Source organism: Hippopotamus amphibius, chromosome 1 (genome assembly GCF_030028045.1).
Source record: "Hippopotamus amphibius kiboko isolate mHipAmp2 chromosome 1, mHipAmp2.hap2, whole genome shotgun sequence".
Classification (NCBI taxonomy): Eukaryota; Metazoa; Chordata; class Mammalia; order Artiodactyla; family Hippopotamidae; genus Hippopotamus; species Hippopotamus amphibius.
The window spans coordinates 146,601,359-146,624,865 of NC_080186.1; the positions used below are offsets into that span (position 1 = coordinate 146,601,359).

The window sequence follows — 23,507 nt, forward strand, 5'->3', positions numbered from 1 at the left end:
TTTCATACATAGATTATTTGAACTTGACAGATACAATGATTATCTCCACTCCGGGTTCACAGAACTGATTCACATCAGAGGCACCTGTGGAGCTTTTAAATCATCTCAGGTTACACTCAAGTTAATTAAATAATAATCACAAGGGTAGGACCCAGGCACCAGAATTTTTAAAAGTTCCTCAGATAATCCTAAAGTGTAGACAAGGTTGCATACCTCTGATCTAGAATAATGTCTCAACCTTAACTATGCAGCAGAACCCAAAACAAACTTTTAACAAAGTCAAACTCTGAGCTCTACAATGAAATTAGAAAGCTCCCCAGGTCTTTCCAGGCACTCGAGACAATTTAAAAAATGGTCTTTGTTGTTGTTGTTGCTGTTATTAAGCTAGATACATCCCTGGCTGCTTCTCCTTCTTTTCTTTTTCTTTTTTTAATTATTTTATTGGAGTATACAATGTTGATTTACAATGTTGTGTTAGTTTCTGTTACACAGCAAAGTGAATCAGTTACACATTTTTTTTTCATAATACAACCATTTCAAGGCCAAGATCTTGAAATAAATTTTAGCATATAAAACAGCAAAATAGCAGAGGTCCTCTGCTTAAAGCAAGAGCGAGGGCTTCGCCACCCTTGAAGCACTTCTGCAGAAACTCTGGACTCCTAGTTACCACTGACTTTGTCCCACATATTAACTTACCAGCTGAGGAGCTCAAAGCCAGCAAGGGAAAGTTGTGACCTTTCAAGCCACAAGGTGAATTAGAAGCTAAGCAGGGATCAGAACCTAGATCCTCTGATACATGGTGTAGAGACCGATTCTGTATGTCATGAGGGTTCTTGTATCTGTACCATACTTCCTGACTACTTTAAGGAGCCACATAAAACAAAACATTCCAGTCTGCAATTGAAGGAAGGAAGGGAGGAGGGAGGCAGGCAGGCAGGCAGGCAGGCAGCCATTTTGTACAAATGATTATAACACAGTGTTAATATCGCTTATATGTGGAATCTAAAAAAAAATGGTGAAAATGAACTTATTTACAAAGCAGAAATAGAGCTGCAGATGTAGAAAACAAACTTATGGTTACTAGGGGGGAAGGGAGGTGGGAATAAATTGGGAGATTGGGATTGTTATATACACACTACTACATATAAAACAGATAACTAATAGGACCTACTGCATAGCACAGGGAGCTCTACTCAATACTCTGTAATGGCCTACATGGGAAAAGAATCTAAAAAAGAGTGGATATAAGTATATGTGTAACTGATTCACTTTGTTATACACCTGAAGCTAACACAACATTGTAAATCAACTATACTCCAATAAAATTATTTTGAAAAAAGAAAAAATGCAAAGTGTTGCCAGCTAAACAATAAGGTAATGGATACATCTGTTGTCAATAATCCTGCTTGGAAAAAGAGAATTTAGATAAGCTGAGTACATTAATTTTTCTAGTAAAAAACAAACATGGTGAAATAAAAACTTAGGAGAAAGACAGACTCCAATCTGTGTTTCTTTTTGGTCCTTCCTGGGAGAAATCTGCTGTATAGGAAATGAAGTTGAAGTTTCAGGTCCTCCCTCATCCAAGTCCCTTCCATGACCATGCAAGCGGCCCTAGTAGTGTATTAACAGCATCATATGTTTTTGTAAAAGCAACTAAAGTAAGAGGAAAAGACCCTGTCTTTTTCAGCTTCCTTTTATGCTGGGTGGCTTTGGAGGATTTACCTGTATTTTGGAGGTCCAAATAAGAGGATGTTGAATTGCACGTTCACATAGTTTGGGTGCAGTGGTATGTATTTACATGGTTTGCAGACACTTCCCTGTAGAGGTATATTATTCTAGCTCCCATTGTGTAAGAATGTCTTCCAGGAATTCTCCTTGCACCCTTGGTGCCAACTCACCAAGCATGGTGTCATGAAGGTATAGGACCAAAGGACACATAGCCATGTAAACATGTCCTATGATGCCCAGAACCAGAAATATATGGGTAGTAGAGGAGCCAGAAGCTAGTTGGAAATTTTTTTCCTAATCAACAGTTAAGTAAAATTTCAAGTGTAGAATTCAATTCTCATTGACACCTAGTCAAAACAGAAATCCTCTCCTGTCAAGAATATGCTCAATGCAGCACAGAAAATAAATATTCCCCAGAGTTTTTCTATGGGAATCATGGAAAAGAGAATTAATCAGAATTCTTGTGTTTTCAGGTTGTGTGAACCGTGTGTCTGTATTCTGTATGGAAAGTTGCATGTTTTATGCTTAACAACCATCAATAATTTAAAAAATGTATTACTGAAATTCGTATAGGAGACAATTATCTTCCTATTGTCTATAGAGAGTGATAGCACCAAAGAGCTGTCATATGAAGAGGCAATCAAAGGATATGCCACCAAAAACTGTAAAAAAAAAAAAAAAAAAAAAAAAAAAAAAGTCAGATACTTTATTAATACTATTTGTCTGGATTTTATGATAGGTCAGCTTTTAAAATTAATAATTTAATTTCCATTCTCATTCTAAGTACACAGTCATAATTCTTAACTTGAGTTTGTATGTCTAATTTTTCTTAGTTTTTTCCTTAAAAGAGCTCCACAAACTGTTTAAGCTTCAGGTTTCACAAAACCTGGATAGTCCTCTCGTCCCTCCCATGAAGAACCCCAAGCATACATCATAACCTCAGGGGATCCTCATAAGACATCACTGCTTAGCCGAACTCAGTGAAAGGTACAATCATCTATGTTCTACTTGGAGGGATTTTCAGACTTTTGAAAGTGTAAGAACCACCCTGGCAAACAATAAATGAAGATTCCCAGGCTTCACGCCAAGGAATAATTCAGTAAGTCTGGGGTGCATCCTAGAAATCTGTATTTTTAACAAGCACCAAAACTGATTCTGGATATAAAAGGCTCAAGGATCATGTTTCAAGAACACAAAATTTACATCTAATACAAAAAAGCATTCCTTGTTCATCTTTGCCTTTACTTGTGTTATTTCTCACCAGATGACCCATCTTCCTCCCATATCCTAAATGTATGTTTTGCCATCTCACATTTTCACTGCATTCCTACCCTGGAGCTTTCACGTCCATCATCTTCTTTCGGCAGTATACTGAATATTATGCTCTTCACAGCCTTTGGGTTTAAATGTGCACAAATCTCTTTGGCATTAAACTGAATATTAGCTTACCTTTATAATCCTCTCCACATATTGCCTAATTTTACTCTCATTGATGCCCAGGGGTTCCCAGGTCCTTGGCAAACACTAGAAAGCTCATATTCTCACATATTCTCATCTATCTACTGAAATGGCCCATTCAAAAAATCACAACTGATGTCCCTGATGAAAATTCAAGGAATTTTTCTTAACGCCCATTTTCCTTGGACCTTCTGAAGCTTTGGTCATTGCCAATTTCTCCCTCTCCCCTGGAAATTTTGTCCGTCTTTGGCATTCATGACACTTCCTGTGCAGGGCTCCTTCCCTCTATCTTTGATTACTGTCTGTTTTTCCAAACTCTCCTCTCTGCCTCTTTCTCCCAAGTTCATATTATGAGTTAGTGTTTTCTTTCTCCCATCTCAGAGACAATGCCCAGTGTCATACTTTCATTTTTTTACTTCTACGAGAATTAAATTCAACTTACCACTTTACCTCCAGTTTCCATCTCAAATTGGACCTATCTAAATGTCTTTCATCCATCTACTCCCCCACCAAGTAATTACTGATCGTCAATCAAATTCCATATACTACAGGAAGAGTCTCAAGATCCCACAAGGAAGAAGAGTTACCTTGCCTGTATGAAGCTCACAGCCTGGATGGTGGGAGACTATGAACAGTAAATGCTCAAAGAGACAAAATGAACCTTGTGAAGTGTCTACACTGAAATATATCTGGTAATGTTAGAGAAAGCATCGCAAGATGAAAAGTATTCTATATAGACTCATCTGGAGAGAACCCTCATTAGGATGTAACACTTATGCTGAGACTTGAAGGACAAGAAAAAGACAGCAAGGTGAGAGTAGGGGCAAAATAAAAACTATCTCAGGCAGAAGAAGGAAAGCAAAGCCATGGGCCCCAATGCAGACAGGGCCTTGTGTGACTGTCTGTAATGAGTGAAGCAGAGATGGGTGTGAGACAAGGCTGAAAAGTTGGCTGGAATCAGATGATGCTGGGCCTTGGAGATTATAGTAAGAAGTTCAGATGTTATTAAAAAGTCAGTGAAAACCCATGGCAGAATCTGAAACGAGAGTGACAATCTGATTTATAAAAGTATAGCAATGCCTAGACCACAATATGTGCAGAATAAATATTTGTTGTTTGATGTGATTAACAATTTTATTTTTTCCCTCCCTCTATACCAATTATGCATCAAAACTGAATAACTTAGTAAAAGTGAACCTTGACCAGTATAATATACTCCCTAAGAGGCTTACTTGTATCTGTAGGGGTGCACCAGGCATGTAAATTTGAGAAAAGAATCTTTCTATGCAAATCTACTCTCTTTTTGAGACTCACAAGACAACAGTACTTTCCATCAGTCTTTGGCAACTTCTTACAGTGTCACACAACGTATTTTACAGTGATATGTTACCTCTCTGAATATATCCCAAACTCTTCCCAGTATTTAACATTTCTTTGAACTCATGAAGCACCTAAACAATGTGTGTGTGTGTGTGTGTGTAGGCATCTATGTAAGTATATATAATTATACATATGTATGAATCATTTTATATATATATATATATACACAGTCACATATATTTGTTCAATGAATGAATAAAAATCAAGCCAATTCTGGGTCCCAAAAGGATCAGATGGCGGAGCAGGAGGACAGGAGCTCACTCCCTCTTGCAACAACATTGGAATTACAACTAACTGCTGAACAATCATCGACAGAAAGACACTGGAACTCACCAAAAAAGACACCCCACATCCAGAGACAAAGGAGAAGCCACAATGAGATGGTAAGAGGGGCGTAATCGCATTAAAATCAAATCCCATAAACGCTGGGTGGGTGACTCACAACCTGGAGAACAGTTATACTGCAGAAGTCCACCCACTAAAGTGAGGATACTGAGCCCCACGTCAGGCTTCCCAACCTGGGAGTCCAGCAATGGGAGGAGGAATCCCCAGAGAATCAGACTTTGAAGGCCAGCGGGATTTGATTGCAGGACCTCCACAGGACTGGGGGAAACAGAGACTCCACTCTTGGAGGGAACACAAAAAAGTGTGCTCACCAGGACCCAGTGGGAAGGAGCAGTGACCCCATAGGAGACTGAATCAGACCTACCTGCTGGTGTTGGAGGGTTGCCTGCAGAGGCGGGGGGCAGCTGTGGCTCACTGAGGAGATGGGGGCACTGGTGGCAGGGGTTCTGGGAAGTTCTCATTGGCGTGAGCCCTCCCAGAGTCCCCCATTAGCCCCACCAAAGATCCTGTAAGCTCCAGGGCTAGGTAGCCTCAGGACAAACAACCAACAAGGTGGGAACACAGCCCCACACATTGGCAGACAAGCAGATTAAAGTTTTACTGATCTCCGCCCACCAAATCAGATTAAAGTCTTGCTGAGCTCCACCCACCCAGCCCTACCCACCATCAGTCCCTCCCATCAGGAAGTACCCATGAACCTCCTAGATAGCTTCCTCCACAAGAGAGCAGACAGCAGTATCAAGAAGTATTAGCACTATTTCATTTTGTGGAACTGAAAACCACAGTCACAGAAAGATAGAGAAAATGAAAAAGCAGAGGACTTTGTACCACATGAAGGGACAGGATAAAGCCCCAGAAAAACAACTAAATGAAGAGGAGATAGGCACCCTTCCAGGAAAAGAATTCAGAATAATGATGGTGAAGATGATCCAGGACTTTGAAAAAAGACTGGATGCAAAGATCAAAAAGTTTACCAAAGACCTAGAAGAATTAAAGAGCAAACAAACAGAGATATGCAACACAATAACTGAAATGAAAAATACACTAGAAGGAACCAAGAGCAGATTCACTGAGGCAGAAGGGCAAATAAGTGAGCTGGAAGACAGAATGGTGATAATCACTGACGCGGAAAAGAATAAAGAAAAAATATTGAAAAGAACTGAAGACAGCCTAAGAGACCTCTAGGACAATGTTAAATGCACCAACATTTGCATTATGGGGGTCCCAGAAGGAGAAGAGAGAGAGAAAGGACCCAAGAAAATACTGGAAGAGATTATAGTTGAAAAGTTCCCTAACATGGGAAAGGAAACAGCTACGCAAGTCCAGGAAGTGCAGAGAGTCCCAGGCAGGATAAACCCAAGGAGAAACATGCCAAGACATATAGTAGTCAAACTGACAAAAATTAAAGACAGAGAAAAGTTATTAAAAGCAACAAGGGAAAAATGGCAAATCACATACAAGGGAACTCCCATAAGGGTAACAGCTGATTTCTCAGCAGAAATTCTGCAAGCCAGAAGGGAGTGGCATGATATATTTAAAATGATGAAAGAGAAGAACCTACAGTCAAGAATACTCTACCCAGCAAGGACCTCATTCAGATTCGATGGAGAAATCAAAAGCTTACAGACAAGCAACAGCTAAGAAAGTTCAGCACCACCACACCAGCCCTACAACAAATGCTAAAGGAACTTCTCTAAGCAGGAAACATAAGAGAAGAAAAGAACCTACAAAAACAAAAACAAAGCAATTAAGAAAATGGTAGTAGGAACATACATATCAATAACTACCTTGAATGTAAATGGACTAAATGCCCCAACCAAAAGACACAGACTGGCTGAATGGATACAAAAACAAGACCCATATATATGCTGTCTACAAGAGACCCACTTCAGACCTAGGGACACATTCAGATGGAAAGTGAGGGGATGGAAAAAGATATTCCATGCAAGTGGAAATCAAAAGAAAGCTGGAGTAGCAATACTCATATCAGATCAAATAGACTTTAAAATAAAAAATGTTACAAGAGACAAGGAAGGACATTACATAAAGATCAAGGGATCCATCCAAGAAGAGGAGATAACAATTATAAATATATATGCACCTAATATAGGAGCACCTCAATACATAAGGCAAATGCTAACAACTATGAAAGAGGAAATGCAAGGCAGAAATAGAGACACAGATATAGAGAACAAACATATGGACACCAAGTGGGGAAAGCGGAGAAGGCTGGGAGGGAATGAATTGGGAGACTGAGATACCAAATTGTACACTCTAAATATAGGCTGTTTATTGTCTGTTAACTGTCTCTCAATAAAAGTTCTTAAAAAAAAAAGCCAATGCTAAATAGCAAAGCATATCCTCCAGTAATAAGTAAACAGCTATAAGATCAGAAGCAAATGCATGAAAACTTGAACAACTTGCCTCCCTTTCCTAAGGCACAGGCAACTATAATACATTGATGTTAAGTAAACTTAACTCCAAAGCATTACTCTGCTCCTTCACCAGGCTATTATCACTGTTCACCTGTTCATAAACAATCCAGTTGACATAAAGATAATCTTTTTTTTGCACACAAAATGCAATAGGATTACATTTCCCAAAGAACGAATGTAGTGAAACTTTCTATTGCTTTGCCATTAATAGGGAGGAAGCACCAATCATCAGGGCAATGTCACAATACAATAACCACCCATAATCACGGCTAATTAAATAGTCACCAAGCATAAGAGACATGGAATTTCCAAAGAAGGTCATTCTGGATGGGCATCTTAGAAGCACGACTTTGAGCTGTAACCCCATGTTCTCACACATTCAAATGTTCATACTTCAAATCACGTTGCACTATAGAACCAAGGCCTTGACACTAATTTAATGTGACAATCTTAAGGAAAGGATCCATTTTTATAACCTGGACTTGTGAAGAACTTCCTCTTAGGCTGTGTGGCCCGGTTTCATTTCTGTCACTGCACACACCACCAAGACCTCTCAGTGACTCTGCTACCCTGAAGGTTTTTCCAATGGCCTCACAAATGCCCAACATCACTCACAGGAGCGATACGATTTGTACAAAGCCCATGCTGACTATAAAGTCTTCACAAAGATCCGTGAGCCAAGCCCTGCCTAAGTGGTACCTGGACCCTGTAACTGTTGCTCCTCTAATCTAGGAAGTCACGCTACACGCCCATCTTAAGGCTCTCCTACACTGAGCTTCAAAGGGTTAAATCCCACTACTTTGACAAGGCTGTGACATCTTAACACAGAAACCAGCCTCATGGTACTCAAGGGGTCATCCCCATGTTCATTTCCCTTCCAAAATCTAGTAAGTAGCAAATAGTTACTAGAAAATCTTATGTTGCCCTTCTTCCTACATTTTATCAGTTGACATAAGGATGATGGAAGGTCTTGGGGCAGAAACATACACAGCTTGGCATACTTCATGAGGCCGAACACCTATTCAAGAATAATACTGTTAGAAATCATCGCTCTCTGTCTGCATTCAGTGTTTTTGTTTCAGCTGGGTTCTTCAGGAGAAAAACAAATGTTTTCTTTATTTCCTCCTCAAATAAAGGAGATAGCTAGAAAACAGTTACAGTATCTGCACTATCAGTCTGCTGTGCAAGAAAAAATTATGTTTTGAGGGATGATTAGAAAACAATCAGTTAACTTTCTAAAGACACATCAATGCTATCAGACTTCCTAAGGATTTTTCTTTGGAGCCTGTAAAATTTTATGGGCCATGATCCACTCTACTAATAGGGTAGAGTTGAGGACAAAGAGCCTTTGGCAGGCATTTTATTAAGGCTTGCTAGACTCTTCTACCCACGAGGCTTCATAATGTCTTGTTCCATAAGGGGATTTATGGGAGTGCTAATGAGTGCAATTCGCTGTACGGTTACATACCGTGAGGGAGAGAAACACAGCAAAGCACAGACCTGGCTATGGAGGAAACCCCAATCCCCATCTATTTTTTAAACAGAAAAAAAACAAAAAACAAAAAACCTTTGACTATGTGCCAGGCACTACAGCAGATCCTGGATATATCTAGGTCTTCAGAAGGAAGAGTAAGATATTTCTCTTTTCATCAAGCTTCCATCTTAATGAGAGAAACGGACAGTGAACAAGTAAATGGATGAAACCATCAGAACTAAAGTTGGGTGGGGGGGAATGAAACAAAGAGGGTCCCATTATAGAGACGGAGGGTGACCCACACTGGTCACGGAAGGCCATTCTGACCAAATGACAACTAAAGTGAGACCTAGAAGTAGAGCATGTTTTCCAGCAGAGGACACAGCAGGCATTTAGGCCTTAACAGCCTCAAGTTAAGCAGGATGGCCAGCAGGGTTGGCACTGAATGAGCTCAGAGGAAAGGGTAAGGGAGGGGTTTGCAGAGAGAGAGGCTGTGAACTCATTATACTCCGCCTTATAGGTTATGCTAAGAGTACAGAATTAACATGGCTAGACTAATAACTACATTCACTGACTTAGAAATAAGACAAGTGATATAAATCAAGTGAGCTAGAGTTTGTTAATGCTACTGCGGCATGTTAGAATTTCCTGAACATTTAAAAGTAAACATGAATTACATCACTGTTTACAACTGTAACTAGTTTATATAAATAGCAGACATAAGTTCTCTCCCAGGTGCATTACAGTTTCTAGAGTTTGTTGTAAATCTGAGTCATTTTGGATTATCTTGGCACATAAATAGTTTTCCATTAGCCATGTTAATATTGAGGTCTCGGATTTAAAACTATCTGCTTTCAAGGGTTGTTTTCATTCAGCCATCCATATAAGACTTTAGTCTTGGATTGCTAATGTTTGGCACGATTTCAACAATTGTAACAAACTCCTGACTTTTAGCTTTGATATAACAATCAACATTTTTTCCCTGTAAAATTCATCCAGAAAAGCAAATGCCTGTTTGTAGGAAATGGTCCAGGAATGGCATATTCTACTTAAACAAATATTTGGGCTAATTTAAAAGTTAGGTATTTCATCTTTTAGTTTTTTAAGAATTGGAATATGTAAGTGTTGAACAGCTTTTACTGAAAAAAATTGGACAAGTGCATGTATATAAAAAGGCTTAAAGGGACAGTTAAGAAAATCTCTTTTTCATTTACACTTTCAGCCTTTCTCCATAGAGGCAACTATTATCAGCATTTTTCTTATCCCTATAGAAATGTTCAATACATATACAGGCTTTATCCAACATATACACTCAAAGCATACATACACATATTTAAATTTTTCTTGTTTTACACAAAGAAGGGCATCTTTTCCCTCTTTATTGTTCCAAATCTAATTTGGTCCACTTATGTAGCTCAGTGATAGTCCCACAAAAAAACACAGAAATCTGTTTTTTTTTTTAAGTTAGTTTTAAATTGTATGGATACATGATATTTAACTTAAACTCTTTAGTGGTGAGCACTGAGGTTGTTTCCACTAATTTGCTGATACCAACGCTTGTTTAAACAAATAAATACTTACTGAGTATCACCATGTGCAGGCACTAGTCATTCCTCACTAGTTTAGTAGAGGAAATGATAAACATTTAAACAAACAAACAAACATCTAGCTTGTCATACTTATTCTTCAGATAAGTCTCATGAATAAACAAGTAAAGCCAAAGAAGGGGACAGGCAATAACCTGGAAGACTCCTGTCTGTAGGATGGTCAGGGAAAGGCTCTCTGTGGTGGAGATATTTGAGAAAAAAAAAAAAAAATGAGCAAGCAAGAGAGTAAAGCATGAGGATATCTGGGAGTAGCACTCCAGTCAGAGGAAACCATCCCAGCAAGTGCAAAGGTCCTGAGGTAGGAGCTCACTTGGCATGTTCAAAGAACAATATGGCTAGATCAGAGCGTACAAGGGGGAGAGTGTTTGAAAATAAGCTTGGAAGTGCAGGCAGAAGGGATGCACATTGAGTCTTATATGCCACAGTAAAACCATAGGTATGGCACTGACGGTGACAGTAACTATAAGAGAACCAAGGTGCAGGAGCAATCAGATTTTCACTTTGGAACCACTCTCACTGTTCTCTAAGGAATAGACTGCCGGGGAAAGGAATGCCAGTAGAGAAACCAGGGGCCTGTGATTCCTGAAGTCACCCAAAGAGAAGTGACAGTAGCCCGGATTTGGGTAGAGGTTGAGTGAGAAGATGGCCAGTTGCTGTATCTGCAATCTATTTGGAAAGCAGAGCTAACAGAATTCACTGCTTCCAGAAACCTAGGGTGTGTGCAAGTAAAGGACAGGACTCAAGGACAATGCCAGGGTTCTGGCGTGAATAGCTGGGTGAATGGGGTGCTGTTGATCATGATGGGGAACACTGGGAGAATAGTCGCTCATGGGGCAGGAGGTGAATGGAGTGTGAGCAGAGGGGAGAGAACGCTCTGTTAAGTCACGTTGATTTTGAAATGCGTAGAAGAATCCATGGGGGTGGTGTCACAAAGGCACTTAGAAATGAATCTGGAATTCAGGGGGAAGACTGGGCTTAGAAATGAATTGTTTATGTCTTCTGCATGTAAGTATTATTTAAAGCCACAGGAATGGGACATACAAGTTTCACCTATGTTCAAATAGACCTCTCAGAGAAGCCCTGAGACACTGAATAGCTAGGTTAAGGTATGTGTGAGCGTGTGTGTGAGTGTGTGTGTGTGTTTTATAGATATTATTATCAAAGTTCTCCTCCAAAGTACAATACACCTCATATGTAAATTCAAAATATTTATCTCTGATGAATTAGAAGATATTTCAGTATAATTATGAACATTAATTCTCACTGTCCTAGAGATTTAGATGAGTGAGGTGTCAGCTGAGGTCGTTTCAGACAGAAATATCTTTGTGAAACACACATATGTATTTGGACTAGGCATTATCAGATACATTAGCTCATGCATTCCTGACAACACTCTGGGAGATCAATCTTACTAAAACTATTTCACAAATCAAGATACTGAGGTCCTAAGGAATGAAGGATGTTCTCAAGGGCTCCTAACTAGTCAGTTGGTTAGGGTGGACTCAACTTCAGGCCCAATTTTCCTTCCATTAGACACAGAATGAGGCAAAGACTTAGCTTTCGCTGAATAAGATGCAAGGTATTTAGAATTACCATTTAAGTATATTTAGTGTGGGATGTATTTTAAAAGGGCATATATACTGTCACCACCTGACAAATCTGTGTTTTCCTCCAGGTGCTCACATGACACTATTCTAGGCATTTAGGACACATCAACAAGCAAAGCCACAGATCCCTAATCTCACGGCAGCGGTAGGAGGCAGTGATGGGAGACGCAGAATAATCAACATGAAAACTATGCTTGAAATTTATGTTACAAGAGAATGGGGGCTATGCGTAAAAGACCAGAAAAAAAAAAAAAACAACCCAACAGGAAAAGACAGATCAGCAATGGTAGGGGGTGGAGAGGTAGACAGATTCAACTTCTAAAAGCATGAGAAAAGTTGACCTCATGGAGAAAGGGGACCACACTGTGTAATAAAATAATAATGAACATGATTCAAACACTTAAGATCAGAGAATGAGACAAAGTTTGAAGGGAACATGGACGATATGCACTTCAAGTCATGATTTAACAGATGAGAAAACTGGGTTCATGGCGGTGAAGTGACTTCCTCAAGGTGACAAAGTAAGTTAATCACAAGACCAAAGTCTGCTAAAACTGAAAACAGGTATGTTTCCCACAAATTCCAGGCTCCAGTCTTTTCAACTGAAACTCCTGTTTGACATTACCTTCATCAACCACCATACATATATACGCCTTTTGAACAATACTCAAAGGCAAATCACAACAAAACCATGTATCCTAACACAAAGAATACAAAATTAATGGTAGATACCAGCATAATGGCTACTATGTGTCAGATTCTGTTCAAAATGCTACACTGAACTTATTTAATCCCCACAGACATATAATTGTGAGTCAGGTGCTATTAGTATCCTTATTTTACAGTTGAGGCAACTGAGAAACAGAGAGGTTAAGCAACCTACCTGAAGTCATTCAACCTGTTAAAGACATAGCAAGAATTTGAACCCAGAGTGCCTGGGTGAAAACTCTGTTCCAATTCTTGTGTTAAATGCTTCCAGATATATGTATATACTTGGTCAGAATAGTGTGCTTACTAATTAAGAACACGTTTTGGTAACAATTTTAGCTAGAATTTGTCAACATGGATACTAATTTTAAGACAATTCTTCATATACTTATTGACTGACTACTGTATTTCAGCCAGGGTGCACGTTACTCTAAGTATAGGCATTTTCCCCCCACATCATAAACCATTTTTGATGTCTCTGAAACTCATAAAGTTTTACAGCATCATGAAAAACAGCTACAAGAAATTAGGCACATCCTTCTATAGTGATTCAATAGTTCCATAAGATTAGCATTGATCCAGTAGATTCTCCCTTGACAACTGTGTTTGGCAAGGATCTTTAGCTATTACCTGTGCTCGCGAATGCTTGCAGTGAAATCTGTGGTCTGAAAGCAAAAGCTCTTCATCTCACTTTTAGTCATGTCATTTATTTTTTTTTAAATTGAAGTGTCCAGAAAGAAGCAGGATAACAATAGCAACTAAAAGCTATTCTGCACTTTGCATGCCTTCACATATGTCTATATGTATCCATGCACATATGTATAAATGCCTAGTGAGGTGCAACTTACTCCTAGTGACATACACAGATATTCACTATACAGTTGGAGTTTTACAAATCTGTACATCTGTGTAAAAAGAGTCAGTTAAGATAAGGAGTCTTTCCATGACCCTAGAAAGTGCCCTCATACCCCTTCCCCATCAATCCTCATCGCCAGAGGCAGTGACTGTTCTGCTTTTGATCACATTTGAAATTTTTAATCCTGAGTACAATTTCATGAGGAACGTCTAACTTTGAGACCTATGCTCTTGGCCTTCAAGCTTTTCTACTGTATTTCTTCCCAATGGACACTTAGCACATCTCAATGGTGTCCTCTGAGAGAATTAATTCACGATGTCCTAACTTCTCCCTTATGCATGTGGAATGGTACTGTACATACCACCCTCGAAAGAAATGAAAAAAATGGTTACTTGATTCATTTTCTATATTCTGTGGTTCAGATGAGAAATGCTAGTGAGAGCTTATTGATGTCAGATGAGGCAGGCAGGGTCAATGAATGAAGTCAACACATGCCCTCTTAAAGCAACGGGCCCTGCCCGGACCCTCCCAGCTGCTACACTATGAGAAATGAGACCAGGGATGCCCTTCTTCAGCTTTTCCAGATAATCTAGCTATCTAAATTTGTACATAATATCTCAGTACACGCAAGTGCTTTGTAACTAAGTCGATTTTTAAAAAACACTTCATGAGTCAAAATGTGTCCACAGGCCAGCCCTGGATTGCCAGTCTGTGACCTGGTTTTGCATCCTGGCCTGGGAAACACCAAGATTTGCTTCATCAGCAACAGAATACAGACCACAAACCTCTGAAGGTCACAGCCAGCCTAAGAGGTAATGTTTGCCATGACATGGTACAATTTCTGCTGTCCACACTCTGGTCTATTGCCAACCCTCCTGCCCACTGAGGGAAGCAGATGATTTTGTTAAACATCTTGAACAAATATAAGAGAAAAAAAAAACTGGCAATGGGAAGAGGGAACGAACAAAAACATAGAAGGAAAGAGCTAGAAAGAGTGTACAACATGGAAGAGGGGAGGAGACAACTACAGGTAAGAAAAGGAAGCATCTCTAGGCTTGAAGCATCTTGATTCATTGACGATGCTAGCCCAGGACCACAACCCCAGCTGGAGTTGGGACAACGGGGTGGTGTGGGATGATTTGCTTGGAGAAAGGAGCTCACTCTGATATTTATTTACTCTGAGCTTTTTGAGAGCAGTTTCAGTGCTTAAGTATTTTGACCCTGGGAAATAATGGCAGCGTTGCCAGGAACGCCAAAATATATTTTTGGAAGTCAAGGAAATCACTAGAGAGTCCGATCCTGTCACCCTGCAAGGGACCGTGGTCTGAACAAGGAGGGAATTTCTAATCCCAGTAATACGGTGTTTAATCAGGAAACTGTGCTCACTGTAATAGGTGCCACTGCATTATTGGTTAAAAAGAAGAATAAAGCCATCGCTTCCATACCCACCTACACACCCAGAGCTCCATGAGGACAACCAGCAGCAAAGACTCTGAGCAAACCAATCTCACAGGATTTATACACTTAGTGAACCATGGTGACACGTCCTTCCCTGAGTCCTGCAGGCCTGTTCGACAGGCCACAGCTTACACGGCTTCCTTTATAGAAGGCAGTTCACAATTGACAAAAGGTATCTGAAACCATAAGAAAGATGATCACCTTTCTGTGTAGCAGCAAAAGTGAAAGATAAAGGACAGTGGAATCTTCAGAGAAATTAAGGCAACAAAGAAAAAGTAACCTGGATCATTCAGCATAAAACTCTCCTCTGCTGATGGTCTCAATGCTTCATTTCATCATTTGATCTGCCTATTTCATTCTTTGTCAGCCTGCCTCATGCTGAGCTAATGTTAATTATATACAGCTAACGTACTTAAGTCCTTATTGTGTGCAAGGCACCGTGCTAACTGCATTCTAAGCACAAGCTCACAACACACTACGAGGTAGATGCCATCATGCTCTTGTTAAAGATGATAAAATTGTGGCTCGTGGAGAGGATGTAACGTGTCCAGGTCACACAGCCAGGGTCACAGTCCAGGTTTGTGTGCCCTGGAGCCTGGGCTCACTTCACAATGTAATCACTCTCCTGCTATAAGATCATCCCACCTTCCACGCTTCCTTCTTACAGGGCTGCTTCTTGCTTACAATAACCCTCTGCCCCTTTGGTTCACAGATGTAGAGTGTCCTGTTCACGGAACATGCCCTTGTCAGATGACAGGAATTGAGTTCAGGGAACAGGATTTTTGTCAGGAGGAGGCTACCTGGAATGTGTTCAGAGAAGGGTAAAGAGAAGAGTGCAGGAAAAGATAAGGGAGAGATGAAATAGTTCAAGACATTCATAAATAAATGGGAGAGCTTGAGAATGACAAAAATCATAGAAAGTAAGAAAGAGAAAACACTTTACAGATATCTGATCCCAGTTTACAGATGGGAAAACTGAAATCCAGCTCTCAGGGGATTCAGAACCTATCCCAAGATTTCTGACCCCCACACCTTTACTCCCTCTCTCTTCACCTCACTTCTGTACCAAGTCCCCCTACCACCCTCAAACGTGCCTTAAGAAAATATGACAATGGCCATGGGTTACAAAGTACAGAGATGCAATTTTGGCCACATCAGAGGAGGCTGGAGATGAGATACAATGCCCCAAGCTGCCTAGTAGTATAGTGAGGTTCTCCATCACTGAACGAATTGCTATCACATCTGGCTGACATCTGTCAGTGATGCTATAAATGGCACTCTTGTAGTAAATAATGATTTAGCCCCAAAAAGTGCTAAACAAACTCAGTTCTGTGGACCAGTGTCTGGTTGGCTTCCACAGAATCACTTAGGGAGTTTTTAAAAGTAGAGGGATTCTCCAACTCTCATCTCAGATATTCTGATTCAGGAGGTTTTGAGACACCACGGAATCAGGTGATTTCTGAGGGATCTTCTAATACTAAGATTCTCTTATGTTAATTTCTCTAGCATGGCTTCCAAAGTGTCACTCAGCTGTCACTATAAAGTCAACACACATAACAAGAAGTCCACGCCACAGTCAGAGTCAGGGAACAAGAAGCACTCCCATTGTCTCTGAACGCCTGTGTTTTCTAAGCAGGTAACATATCTTTTCTAGTTTCAAGGTTCACTTCTTTAAAATAGAAACAATGGACTGTTAGAACAGTGCTAGAACTCGCGATTCGGATCTGTGGGCTCCTATTACACATCCAGAGGGCTTCCACCCATCATGGTAATGTAACTGCATGGGGCCAGCAGGCATATGACCCAGGTCTGGGTGTGCATTCTGAGATGAGAGGGGAAATCTACATGGGAGGGGATCCTTTACTGATTAAAGGGGCGATTGCTCATGAGGAGAAGTATTTTTCCCTTCATGTCCTGCCACCTTTGTCCTGACCTGAACATGACACATGGAGATGAACAAATGAATGGTGGAACAGGAAGGAAGCTGTGGTCCTTGGGGACATTGCTCAGCTGTCAAAATAGTCATGGACGGTCCAGGTGTAGTCTGCATCTATGCGCACAAAAACTAATAAGGCCTTATATGTTCTGACTCTATGAGCAGGGTTTCTGTTACCTGCAGCCAAATGCAACCTTCACTGATACAGCATTAACACTCTCTTTTCAAAGGAAATCTCTTCAAAATCCAGATATATGAAACAAATAAAAGTGCCTGAGCTATTTAGAAAAATGGGGTGTTTCCAGAGCCATTCCTTCCTTGATTCCTGCAGGGGTTCTTCTACAGAACCAGACCTGGCCAAAATCAGGATTCCCAGATTTTCTCAGGACTCAAAGAGTTCTCTGCCAAGTTTGTTCTTGTGTTTTTCCTTCTCATTTCTTTGGATGTACTTATTTTATTGACCCAAATTTTGTCCTAGGAAATGCAGATCCAATTCATGACCAATGGCTATTACCATGCAGTTTTGTGTCTGCATTTGTATTCACTGTACAATCATGTTAGCAACAAGTGATTTGATTCTAATCGTCATGAAGAGAGAAAGGGTCAGTGTAATATAACACAAAACGGCACATTCCTTCAAGGTGCAGATCAAAGGACATCATGACACGCACACAGAAGTACCTTTGAAGAGAAAAAAAAAAAATCACGGAAGAATCAAATGTGTGTGCAAGAATCAAGTGAGTGTCTGGAATCAAAATAATTTCCAGATAACTGTCAGTCCCATGTTCATGGTGTAAGCCTTATTAAATTCCAGTAAAGCATCCTCTACATAAGACCAATGTTGATAATCTGAATATTATTACTTTTCTCTGTATTTAATTCATAAATATATTTCAGTGTTATAGATGCTTAAGAATAATTAAAATAGAGAGGCAATTATCTAGGTGGGTATTTTTGGTTTGTACATATTTAAATAACAGTATAATAAAAATAGTAAAAATCAACAATGGGGACATAGATCTTTCTCTACCACCCTGTTTTAAGGGGTCGTTACATTACCCAAACTCAAGAAATTCTGGACTACAGGATAGCCCTAATCCCTTTCAGGTGGTCAAATCCATAATTCCATGAACCTTCCTTCTCACCTTACGAAACTAATATTAAATACTTTCACCAACAATGTGGTATGAGCCCTTGGAGATGTTTTTAAAATTAAAAAAACAGAAATAAAATTAAATAAATTCATGCATTAAAATAAAGCATATGCATCCTTTATATTCCTTTTCAAAAGTTTGTGTTAATGATGAAGTGTCCCCGGTCAGGGTCTGGAACAAGCTATGCTCACTGCCATCCCTCCCCCATCTCCACCTGGTCCCTTCATTCATCACTCCCAGCAGAAATATCTCTGGATGGAACAAATACGGGTTAAAAATAAGGTCTTAAGAGCCTATTCCCTCCTTGCCTAGGAAATCTGAACCCTTGGGCAATGCCATTCTTACAAAATGTGCTCTCTGATTATTTCCAGAAGGCACAGCAGGACAGAACGACCATGGGGTTTTCTAACGTGAAGAGGGTAAAACAGTTCTCCTCACTGAGGCCACGGTTTAGCCACACACTTCAGGTTGAAGAAACCAGTGCTCGCTGGGCTTTGCTATTCTACTCTGTGTGTTTCACTCCTGTGCACAGATCTCCTTCCGTCTCCGCTGCCCAGTTTGTGGTGTGGCCACTCCCTCCCTGGAGCTGGCACCTCTGCCCTGGATTTCTTTTCCTCTACCCTCACACACCCCCTTGTTTTTCCTTTTCAAATGTCCAAGGAACTTGATTTTCCCCTCCTATACGTCTAAAAGAGGGAAACTATAGAGTTTCTTCCAAGTTTCAGGCAATGCTCTTTGTAACCCTGCAACCTGAAGTTGCTATTTCACGCCTGCTCTGCTCAATGCTGGATGCGCACTAAATTTAGCATATGACATTAGAGCTCACAGAGTCTCCTTTTTCACTGGCAGTGCGTTTGGCTGTGGTTCACATTGGTTCCTAATCTGCCTCTGCATCTTGCTTACTCCACAGGCAACTCAAGGTGTAATCACTGTCTATCCTATCTTGTCCCACATCCAACAGTTCTCAAACCCTTCTCATCCCAACCCAACCCAAAGATGACGTTCGTGAAGAAAATATTTGCGTGCCATCTCTCAGAATAAGAATTTCTGCTGCCCGTCATTTACTTCCTAATCCCCTCCTCTAAGTGTAAAACTGTGCAGAAAATAAAATTGCTGGCTGAGAGGGCTGACCCGCCACAAAGAAAACATATCGCCTGCGCACTTATCCTAAGTCTTACACAAAGACAGAAAAAAGTCCAGCCCCCGACTCTTTATTCACCCATTAATCTAACTCTTTACTAGCAGACACTTGTTGAGAGATTGTAGAACCGAAGTAAACACACACCTGTTTTTACTGAGGTCCACCCTAAGAGGTCTAGCCACTCTTCTGCTATTCAAGAAGTAGCCAAGAACCCATTCATTCATCTGTTTCCCCAACCAGACTCCTGGCCAAGCCCCCTTTGGAAAACATCATTGCTGTCATTGATGGCCCTGCCAGTAATTACAAGGCTATAACGAGATTTAGTCCAGCTCTTTCAGAACTGAACCACTTTCTTAAATGCAATTCTATTATGCTGTGCATTTTCTAAATATTGAGTGTAGAATAGATACAGCTTTCTTGGGCGGGTGGGTAAACATCTGTATTGCATTGTAGTTGATATGTATGAAAAAGAATGATCTAAAATTTGAAGCTTTTTTTTAAAAAAATCACTTTTCAGTAAGGTGTAAAATAAAATCAATCGATCAATGAAATAAAATTCACACTATTATATGTCTATATTTTAACAATGATTTTGAGTAAATTACTGTTTTCTGTGACTCTAGTTGTCTATAGTTCATAAATACAGAAGTTTTTTTTTGAGAAAACTACATTACTTCAGCAACTCAAAAAATTGAAAATTATTATAGAAACATTACTACAAATGTTGATCCAGCATATTTCTAGGCAAACATATCACTAATGACAGTCAAAAATCCCACATAATAATAAAAGATGCCAGGAACTCACACACACGTATCTGTTACTACACTCTGAAAGTGTAATCTAAAATAGAAACTTCAAACTTCCATTCCCTCTAAAATGAGAGCCATTTTCTGCTAAAAATGCCCCTCTCCAAACTCTCATGAGGCAAAGAACACAGTTTCATCTAAAATTATCTTTCCTGCCAATGAACCGTCCTTCCCCGTAGAAACGTTACAGAAGGTTGGAGCAGAGTGACAATACAAGAGTTCACCTACTTTTCTTTTTCACAATCGTGTTGCCAGTTCAATCCTAACTTTGCAAAGCTCCCTGCTGAAAATCCCATCTTGGAGGGGGTGGGGGGAAGAAAAGATTCCAACCCCACGCCGGACGCTGAAGTGATGCAGCTCGAACTTGTTCACACACAGACACACAATCGCCCTCCACAGAAACACAGAGTACTTGCACACAAACAGCGGGCTGAAAAAGTGAAGAGAAAGCGCGGAAATGCAAGAACTGAACAGTCCCCTACCTCTCCTCTGCTTCACAAAGCGGCTGATGAGAATCTCCCACAGTCCAGGCGTGTGTGCAGAGGCTGGAAGGAGGCGGCTGCTCGGGCTGCCGAGGGTGAGCAGGCCCAGCCTGTGTTCAGAAGCTGCCCCAGTCAGATTTTCCAACTGCAGAATTGCAGCCAAGTCCCTGCCCATGCCTGAAGAATTTCCTGAACAGCATTCCCGTTCTTTTTCTGACTGCTTTGAAACCGTACTCTGCCTGTACTTCAATATGGCTTTGTCAGGCCAACTCCCAGCTACTGGGCTGCTTCCAGCTCTCAATGGGAAACACATGTGTCAAGCACAGGCTCGCGCCCCTGCCCCATGGCGTCTGCTGGGCTCACAGTCCCAGCCACAAAGGCAACAGCCTCTAGAACCGATACTGATTTCTCAGGCATTCCCCACGCGGCCGCTGCTCGGTGGTGCTAGGTGCTGGAGCTGAGTCTCCTCTTCCTCCCGCGCAGCACCACCCCTTTTGAACTTTCTCCTTCTGCTCACAGTCCCCAGCTGAGCCCGTTAGCCCCACCAGCTCTAGCCAGTTCTGATAACAAGCCTATTACAGCTGAGAGATGGGAATTCTAATTTGATCTCCCTACCTGCCATTGCCTCTGTCTTTGCTTAACACTTCAACAGCTGGAGGGGGAACAATATTTTTAGCATTTCCAGCCTGGTTCAGTACTTCGGAGTTGTCCCCTCATCCTGATGGGTGCATCTCCTACTGCTGCCAGGAAAAATAATGCAATTATGTTTCAGTCACTTTCCGGGCTCTCTGCTCTATAAGGTGCTGGTCCCAAAATGTAACATTTTGCAGGCTTTTGCAATGTGTGTTGTGGTTATAGGAAATAGAAGGGAGAAAAGAATGTACCTTTCATCAGAATGTGTCCTAATTCTCAGCACCTGTGATTATTTCTGGATAACACTCCATCAAGATGTCCTGTGTACCTTCTGCTGGATCGTGTGGTCTACCTTTGAGATTTCCTCTTTCCTAAAACACGGAGGAAATTTCTAAAGATACGAAGAGGACACCCCTCTTCTCCCACAATGAAAACCCCCTCTCTAAAGAGCCAAAGCTAAGTTGTCAAGGTAACATTGTAGAAAAAGATGATTTAAAGAGAAAGCCTCATTTATTTTGAGTTTCATTCTTTTCTTTTTGGGGGGGTATTCATATTTTACTTCCAAAATCATATCCCATTAGCAACTTACTTTAAAGAACTGGCTTGCCAGATTTTAAAAGTGCTGTGTGTTCCTGAGAGGCTGTTGTAAATAACAGATTTAGTGGGATCTGGAGTTTAGCATGAAACTGCAATGGGTACTTTCAGGAGGATTTGATTTTTGCTTTGGGAAGCAGTGTGTCTGTGTGTGTGAGGAAGGGAGCATGTGTACCTCTAAGGTCAGGATGCAATTATAGAATCAAAGACCTTTAGAGGAGGGGGGAACCCCAGAGACCATCCAATCCAAATTGTTTCAACTCTTCATTTTACACAGGGAAATGGAGGTCCACACAGATGAGATGACTTGTCCAGAGGTGCAAAGACTCTTAACAGTAGAACTGATGCTAGAAAGCAGGATTTGGGTGAATTTCCCATTTTGGTGCTTTCTCTCACCCAGCATCATTTGGGAAAGGCAGTATCATCTAACCTTCACAAGAGAAGGCTTATAATCAGCCTGAGTCTAATCTTTGCTGTGTCTCTTACTGGCTGTGAATCCTGGTTAATTTGCTTGACCTCTCTGGACCTCAGTTTCCTTATCTGTAAAATGGGGATCATCACAGAATATACATCACAGAGCTTTTAGGATCTGGTGAGATGATCCATGCAAAGTGCTTATTATAGTGCCTATAAATAAATTTTGGTTAAGTTTTCCTTTTTGTTAATTGAGCAAAAACCAGACCCTTTCTCTCACCTAAAAGCAAAACTGTACTCTCACATCTATTTTGAAATCCTAGAATCAACTATTGATTGGCTAATTAAGTTTTCTGCCAACGTACCTATATGTAATAGGGGCCTACCACCATTACCATAGACAAGTGTCCTAATGTTTTATTAGAATATTAGCCAACCATACAGCTACTTTTCATTTATTCTCTACACATAACACTGAAGTCCTCCCTCAAGATTAATTCACAGGCAAGGTCAACAGTGAGACCAAATCAGTTATACGAGGCTGAACAAAGTGCCATTTGCAAAGAACTGGACCTTCTCTCCAAACCTTAAGAGCTCAAGATTACCATTCTAAAAATAGAAGACCATTAACAACTGCAATTCCCACGTTTGACAACTGCAATGTCCTAAATTAATAGCAACAACTACAAAATAAAACCTGGTAAATTGAGGAAGAAGTCTTATGCACGAAACAGCTGCTACAAATTCTAAAGAATCAGATTTCTATCTGGGGTTCCAGAGCCTTTGTTTCAGAGGCAATCATAGCAAGTGGTTACTAAAACACACACTGCTCATTAATCATGTCTGGATGCCCAGCATCTTTTGGGAAAACAAAAGAGGAGGGGTATTCTTAACTCTGAGTGGTTTATAAATGTTTTGGTAAACAAACAAAAAAACCAACAGCAAAAAACAACAACAACAACAAAAACCATAAAACAACTTGAAAGACCAAGATCAGATTTTATACAAAGGCAGGAAAATGGTTATATAATCCAAAGGACACTTCTCTGATGTCTCTCCAAAGACTTGCTGCATGTCTCATATCAGTGTGCATATTTGAAGAGGGATACCGCAGTATGAGACTAAATTCACTACTACCAGCTGGAAAATCCTAAAAAGTTATTTACTTCTTCTAATGTTAAGAAAAATTATCCAAAACTTGAAAATCAGACCAAAAGGCAGTAACGGTCTGTCAGAGTCACATGTGGCAATTGTTTAACATGCCCTCTCAAGAATTATTTAAGGAAAA

General features: G+C 40.4%; 1 protein-coding gene across 1 annotated transcript in view; it reads right to left on the reverse strand.

Moving 5' to 3' along the window:
- SGCD (sarcoglycan delta) overlaps positions 1-20,919 on the reverse strand; it is a 415,004-nt gene extending 394,085 nt beyond the window's left edge. Inside the window, exon 1 of the mRNA XM_057730163.1 lies at positions 20,579-20,919. The gene's annotated coding sequence lies outside the window, so the exon portion shown is untranslated. The remainder of the gene's footprint in view (positions 1-20,578) is intronic.
- Between the last annotated feature and the right edge of the window lie 2,588 nt (positions 20,920-23,507).